The sequence below is a fragment of the Mya arenaria genome, chromosome 13 (assembly GCF_026914265.1).
Source record: "Mya arenaria isolate MELC-2E11 chromosome 13, ASM2691426v1".
NCBI lineage: Eukaryota > Metazoa > Mollusca > Bivalvia > Myida > Myidae > Mya > Mya arenaria.
In genome coordinates this window covers 61,308,674-61,315,119 of record NC_069134.1, presented here as the reverse complement: position 1 = coordinate 61,315,119, position 6,446 = coordinate 61,308,674, and the positions used below count along the sequence as shown (strand labels likewise).

The 6,446-nt window shown below is 33.2% G+C and overlaps 1 long non-coding RNA gene across 2 annotated transcripts; it reads left to right on the top strand.

Annotated features, from left to right (window-relative positions):
• Positions 1-548: 548 nt before the first annotated feature.
• On the top strand, positions 549-5,838 carry LOC128212769 (uncharacterized). Of its 2 annotated transcripts, none has more exons than XR_008257611.1 (4): positions 549-689; positions 3,711-3,793; positions 4,101-4,224; positions 5,806-5,838. It is a non-coding gene; the product is annotated as an uncharacterized LOC128212769 (long non-coding RNA). The 2 variants fall into 2 exon arrangements; XR_008257612.1 differs by having other exon boundaries at positions 549-736.
• The last annotated feature ends 608 nt before the right edge of the window (positions 5,839-6,446 follow it).

Genomic DNA, 6,446 nt, shown 5'->3' with positions numbered 1-6,446 from the left:
TTCAAGAAACTATCATAATTATAGGTATTACGTTGATTTTCGGCTCGAGTCGAGTGTTTTGGTGCCATATTGCACTGAAACCAACCATTTGGTCACTGACTGAACCTTTCAATTAAAACATATGAAACGGAAAACAAACAAATATGACGATTTTAAGTTTATTTCAGAAAGCAATCGATCACATATGAAAACATTAGTATTCACATTTACAATTATAGGATAAACACATATTTCGTTCATTATTATAATATTTTATTAAAAATACATTGATGTTTAACATTGGAATTTCCTGGGATTTTTCAGTTACATTAAAGATACTTTTCATACTGAGCACTACTATTCAAGTATTTATTAACAAATTTAAGACCAATGAGTGAATAAATTTAAAAAAAACAACAACAAATGTTTAAAAACATTATAAATGATGGTCCGTAAGTTTCTGAAGATGGTCCGTAATGTCCCTAAATCTGGTCCGTGGTGTCCCTAAATCTGGTCCGTAATGTCTGGTCCGTAATGTCCATGGTCCGTAGTGTCCGTGACCCGTTCCACTAGACTTTCTCGCTTAATATTTACGCTCGGTTGTGCCTGTATCGAAGAAAATGAAGACCAGTCCAAAACATTGCGTCATTTAGTATTTAGCACGCGCTAGAGTGATTCAAAACATCGAATTTGACCGACACTGAACAGAGGTAAATGGCTATTTTCTTTGAAAATATAACACTTTCTAGTTCAAAAGGTAATTGAATTTATGTAGATACGTAAACAATTGACAGTTTAACGAGTATATTTTATTGATATAACGAAGTACTCCTTAAAGCTGCACTCTCACATACATGTATTTTGACAACTTTGTTATTTTTTATTTTTGTCTTGGAGATTGAATGAGCCAGTTTCTGTGTAAATATATGCAAATAAGTGATATAAGCATGCTGACAAAAGATCAGATCGCAGATATACATATTCCGTTAAAAAAATTGTTTTATGGCTAAAAGTGCTACTAACAGTTGGAAGAAAAATGCATAAAACATCATTTTCTTAAAGCTGCACTCTCACAGATTGAACATTTTGGCAACTTTTTTATGTTTTGTCTTGGAATGTACTAATTTTGGCGAAAATCCATGGAAACCAGTTATATAAGACTGCTGACAAATATAGATCGCAGATTGATGTTTTGTTCATTTTTCTAAAACGTTTATTAACGGTTTTAGCCATAAAACATTGATTTTCAAACGGAAATATGAAAATCTATGATCTGGTTTTTCGTAAGCAATCCTATATCATTGGTTTGCAGATATTTATACAAAAATTTGCTCTTTCCAAGACAAAAAATAAAAAAGTTGTAAAAATGGTATATCTGTGAGAGTGAAGCTTTAACTTAAATATATATGCAATCCAATGTTTTTTTAAGCAGTCTTGTGTCACTGTTTTTCTTGCACTTATGCATTAATTGGCTTGTATAAAGACAAAAAATAAAACAGTTGTCAAAACATTTAATCTGTTAAAGTGCAATGTTTATTTAAATATACTTGATGCTTGCCTCAATCATTGCAGCTGACAGATCATCAGATCATACAGCACCAGCATCCAACAATGCAGCGATATTTTTAAAGTCTCTTTCACATCATTCTGTATCCTAATATTTTAATTTATTTAAGATAGTTGCTTATCAAGATGTTGAATGCATATTTTACAGCCTTTTAGGCTTTAGAGTGTATTCAATGTCATTTTCAGACAGAAATATCTTGATCGAAGCTAGGAACAAGCTCACAACTGGCATTAGTGAGTCATGCCTGTAAAAACTAATTTTGGGGTACATGCATGTGTCTTTTAAAGTAGAACAGTAGACATCAACTTTACAATGTACATGAATACATTGCATTCATACTTTAGTTATTTATGTATTCATGTACATTGTAAAGTTATTGTAGATGTAGATCGTGTCGATGAGAACCAGCCGTTCAGTTAGCTCAGTTGGTTACAGCGCCATGATAGTGTTCCAGCAGTTGTTGTTGGTTCAAGCTCCACACTGGGGCACTTCTCCTCCCAGGTTTACTTAAATGGTGGCAGCGGTACATGGCAGGAGTGCCTCCGTCAGCTTTAAACTACAGTCGAAACTCGATGGCTCGATATTCTAGGGACCAGCAAAAATACTTCGAGCCTCGAGAATATCGAGCCAAGCGGGATTGCTTACAGAATGTTATTTTTTTTATTATTCGTTACAAAAAGTCTTGTTTACCTCGTTTGTTATTGGCTATGCTATCTCCGCAAGAGAAGAGTATTAATTGGACATAGTTACACGTCGTAAAGTTCGTAACATCACTTATTCGATACTTAGAAAATATTATTTGATTGTTTTTATTAATTATAAAAAATATGCGAAAACAACAAAAAAGTAATTTTAAACAGTGGGTAACAAAAACATAGCTTATTAGTTATATCAGGATGCATTGAAATTTATACATGTATAACAATTAGGGAAAGAACTTAGATAAAGTGATGGCATGTTTATTCAAACTGTTAAGTCATTCAAATTTGATAATAATTATAATAAATTGAATTAATTTTTATCGATTAGCGCCGTGTGCTAAATGAAGCCAGCAAAACAAATCAAGGTGTGAGGTTCTTACCTGAACCCGCGAAAATGACATCGACCCAAGCAAACAAAATTGTGAAATTCTTACTTGGAACCGCGAAAATGACTTCGAGCGTGGAGAAATATCGACCCTCAATATATCGAGCCATCCGATCAAATTTTATATGAACAAAGAGTTAAACAAAATCTGTTCTTTTAATCTGGTTCAAGCCAACGAGGATATCGAGCCATGAGATATCGAGCCAACGAGTTTCGACTGTAATATATATATATATATAAAGGGTTAATGGAGAGGAGTGGAGTGTATTGTGTGTCACTGTCAGTGTGTAAGAACCAGCCGCTCCGATGTGGAAATACTTGTACCATAAGTCATGGTTTTTAAGTTTATTGTTTAAAGTTCCATTTTCTAGTTGTTTTTACCTTAAAGGTGCACTCTCACAGATTGAACGTTTTGACAATTTTTTTGTCTTGGAATGAGGCAATTTTTGCGAAAATCCATGGAAACCAGTTATTTAAGATAGCTGACAAAAAAATAGATAGCAGATTTTTATATTTAAGTTTAAAAAGTAATGTTTTATGCATTTTTCTTAAACCATTAGTAACGGTTTAAGCCATAAAACATTAATTTTCGAACGGAAATATGGAAATCTACGATCTGATTTTTTGGCAGCAATCATATATCATTGGTTTGCAGATATTTATGCAAAAATTTGCTCTTTCCAAGAAAAAAAATAAAAAAGTTGTAAAAATGGTATATCTGTGAGAGTGCAGCTTTAAATTTTATGATTTAATGACAACTGCCTTGAAATAGATACCTGATTTAAGCATTATGCCAATGTTTATAAATTTCTATTATATTTTACTGTGAAATAATGTAAATATATACATATAATTGTTTGTGTTAGTTTAAATTTGCTTGATTTATCATTAACCTAATTATATATTATTTCATTTTTTTTTTGCATTAACCCAATATTATGTCATATAATATATCTATGGGTATATAATACCAAGGTAAACACATGTATACAAATCACTTATTATTATGTATAGATAGTTTTTATTTCCATGTAACTCATTTGCCTACATACATTTTGGAAAATGTGGTCCATTACAGATAAAACCCAGATGTATACATGGCCTGGATTTCCATATTATGCTGCCCAGAATAAAAGACGATGCAGTCCAGATAAAAACATTGTATGGCTCAATAATCTTTACCACTTGATATTATGAGAAATCCCTGTTTTTTTGTTAATTATGTTCATTCACAGTATATGCAATTCACCAAGCAACACAAGACTTAATGTCCACTTGACACATTTCTAGTATATTTGGCTTGTACATAAACATCACTTTTTCATAAGAGAATAAATCTCATGTAGGACATTTAGATTGCTCTAGAAATAATTGCCAAGATGTTTTGCATTTGAATCATGTTTAAAGCATACCCAACATTATTTGCATTTATTGTGTTCATGATTGTGTTGTATTCTTCCTTTTTAAGATGCATCAGATGAAGTCTTTGACTATCTAGAAAGGGATTTTGTAAGCTAGTACTGGACATGAAGACAGTCACTTGGAAATGATGATTGTGCAACAGCGGTTAAACATATGCAATACATCATATGGTAATTTCTTTTCACCTCAATGAATATTTAAGTGACCTACCCACAAATAAAGTGATTCTCTAATAGTTCCAATTTCCACTTTGATTTTGTAATCTGGTATTCTTCATTACTACTACCCGTAACTGGTATCTAAAAATAACATTATAATATTCATCAATAATAACATAAGACCATGTGAATATTCAGTAATTTATATATGTAATCAATTTGTTTTTGTGTATGTGGTGTTTATATGTTGGAGTTTGTAGTTCATTGTCAGTTTTTATTGTGAAAAACTCCATTTTCCCCCAAATTAAAAAAAATACATTACATTCCGGATTAAAATAGCAATGAATTTCTTGAAATATAAACAAAATCTTGACAAGTCTTACTCTTTCACAGCATAAGGTATGCATAAAAAAGTTAAAAAATGTATATTTGCCATTATATAAGCAATTTTGGCCTGATTTTGTATTTTTCCCAAAGTTGACTTTTTACCGAATTTGCGAGGTACATTGTACAGGCAGTAAAAAGAATTCATAAAAAAATCACTGATTGTTGTTAAGTGTTTTTTTTATGAATGTTGTTCAAGTTTCGTCCTTGGGGTCAAAGTTGTCCCAACCAGAGTTCCTCTGTTACTGATAGACTTCTAGAACAAAAATTGATACACATTCAAATCAGGCAATGACTTCTGCAGTAATGTATGAATTCCTTAGAAACTGATGTCTAAACTAAAAGGTATTTAGTTTCAAAGATTATGAAACAAGTTGTTACAACAATATAATAATCACATTTTGGCAGGATGTTAAGCAAGGTTTTGCCTTGTTGAGGAAATCGTAGACCTCGTAGTACCCTTAAGGAACCCACTTGTCTGACTTAGTGACTACAATCCAAACTCACAATGTCTTCCTTAACAACCACTTTATAAGCAACCAAGGGCATCTTTATCAAATACTTCATTTACAGCAGCCAATGACTTCCATAAAAAATGATGACTTCCTAAACAACCCTTGGCTTCTTTATCAACCAATGATTGCCTTAGCAACTACCTTCATCCATAGCAACAAATGAATTCCCGTTCAATCAATGACTTCCTTAGCATCCAATTCCTTCCAACGCATCCATTAACTACCTTTATAGGCACCAATGCCTTATTTAGCAACCACTTTTTTCCTGAGCAACAGCCAACATCCATAGCAACCAATTACTTCCTTAGTAATCATTTACTTCCATAGCAACATTCTGGTTCATTACCGTAACATCCATTGACCATGGGAACAACCAGCTTACCATACTTCTCATTTCTGTTAACAAAGAGCAGCCTTCTTTGAGGAGTCCTTATCAACCATCAAATAACACAGCAACCACTAACCTGCTAAGCAAATAGCAACACCTTTCATAACCAGTTGTTACCTGACTGACTTGTTCATGGTCATTTTTATCAGGTGACCAATTAAGGGCCATGCTGGCCCTTTTGTTTTGAATGTACATTTCCTTAGCTTATTCATTTAATTCAGCAAATGTATAAACATAGTGTACAATTCTGGATACTTTCAAGTTTTGTCATTATTATATATTATCAATGTTTTAATTTTCAAACAGGTGACCAGACAGGGAGGAAACTAGGGAAATGGTTTATAATCCACCAACAGCCCAAGTGCTTGGTTGATAAGAGGAGCCACAGCATTAAACATTACAGCACAAAGTGGTGTGCTTTGCTAACACTTATGATTGTGATTTGATAAAAAAGCAATGAATGAACGCTCATTATTCATAACTATAACTAAAACATTGATGTCAAAAGTTGTCAATTTTCAACATATATAGTATTTGAGATCCTGATCTATAGTTGTGTGCAATGGATTATCAAAGAAAAAACAAAAGAGTGGGCAACAAAATGAATAGCATAATGCACCAGTCAATTGTTACCACATCCCGCCCCCAGGTCCAGGGACTTTTGACTTTTGGTCCAGCCTACCCCAGGTTAAATTCCCTGAACTGATCCTGAACTAAAATCCCTGCAAATTTCCCCGCATCCAACATACCATAGGTAAGACAAAACCACCGCATTCACACCCAGTATACCCCCAGACGGGGGGTGGTGGTGGTTACAATTGACATGTGCATTACCCACTACCCATTTACACCAGTAATTCATAATTATATTTGATAGACATGCCTCTTGTCAAAGGTTTTGAAGGGTATGAACGTCAGAACTACCTGCCTATGGCCTTTCAAGATTT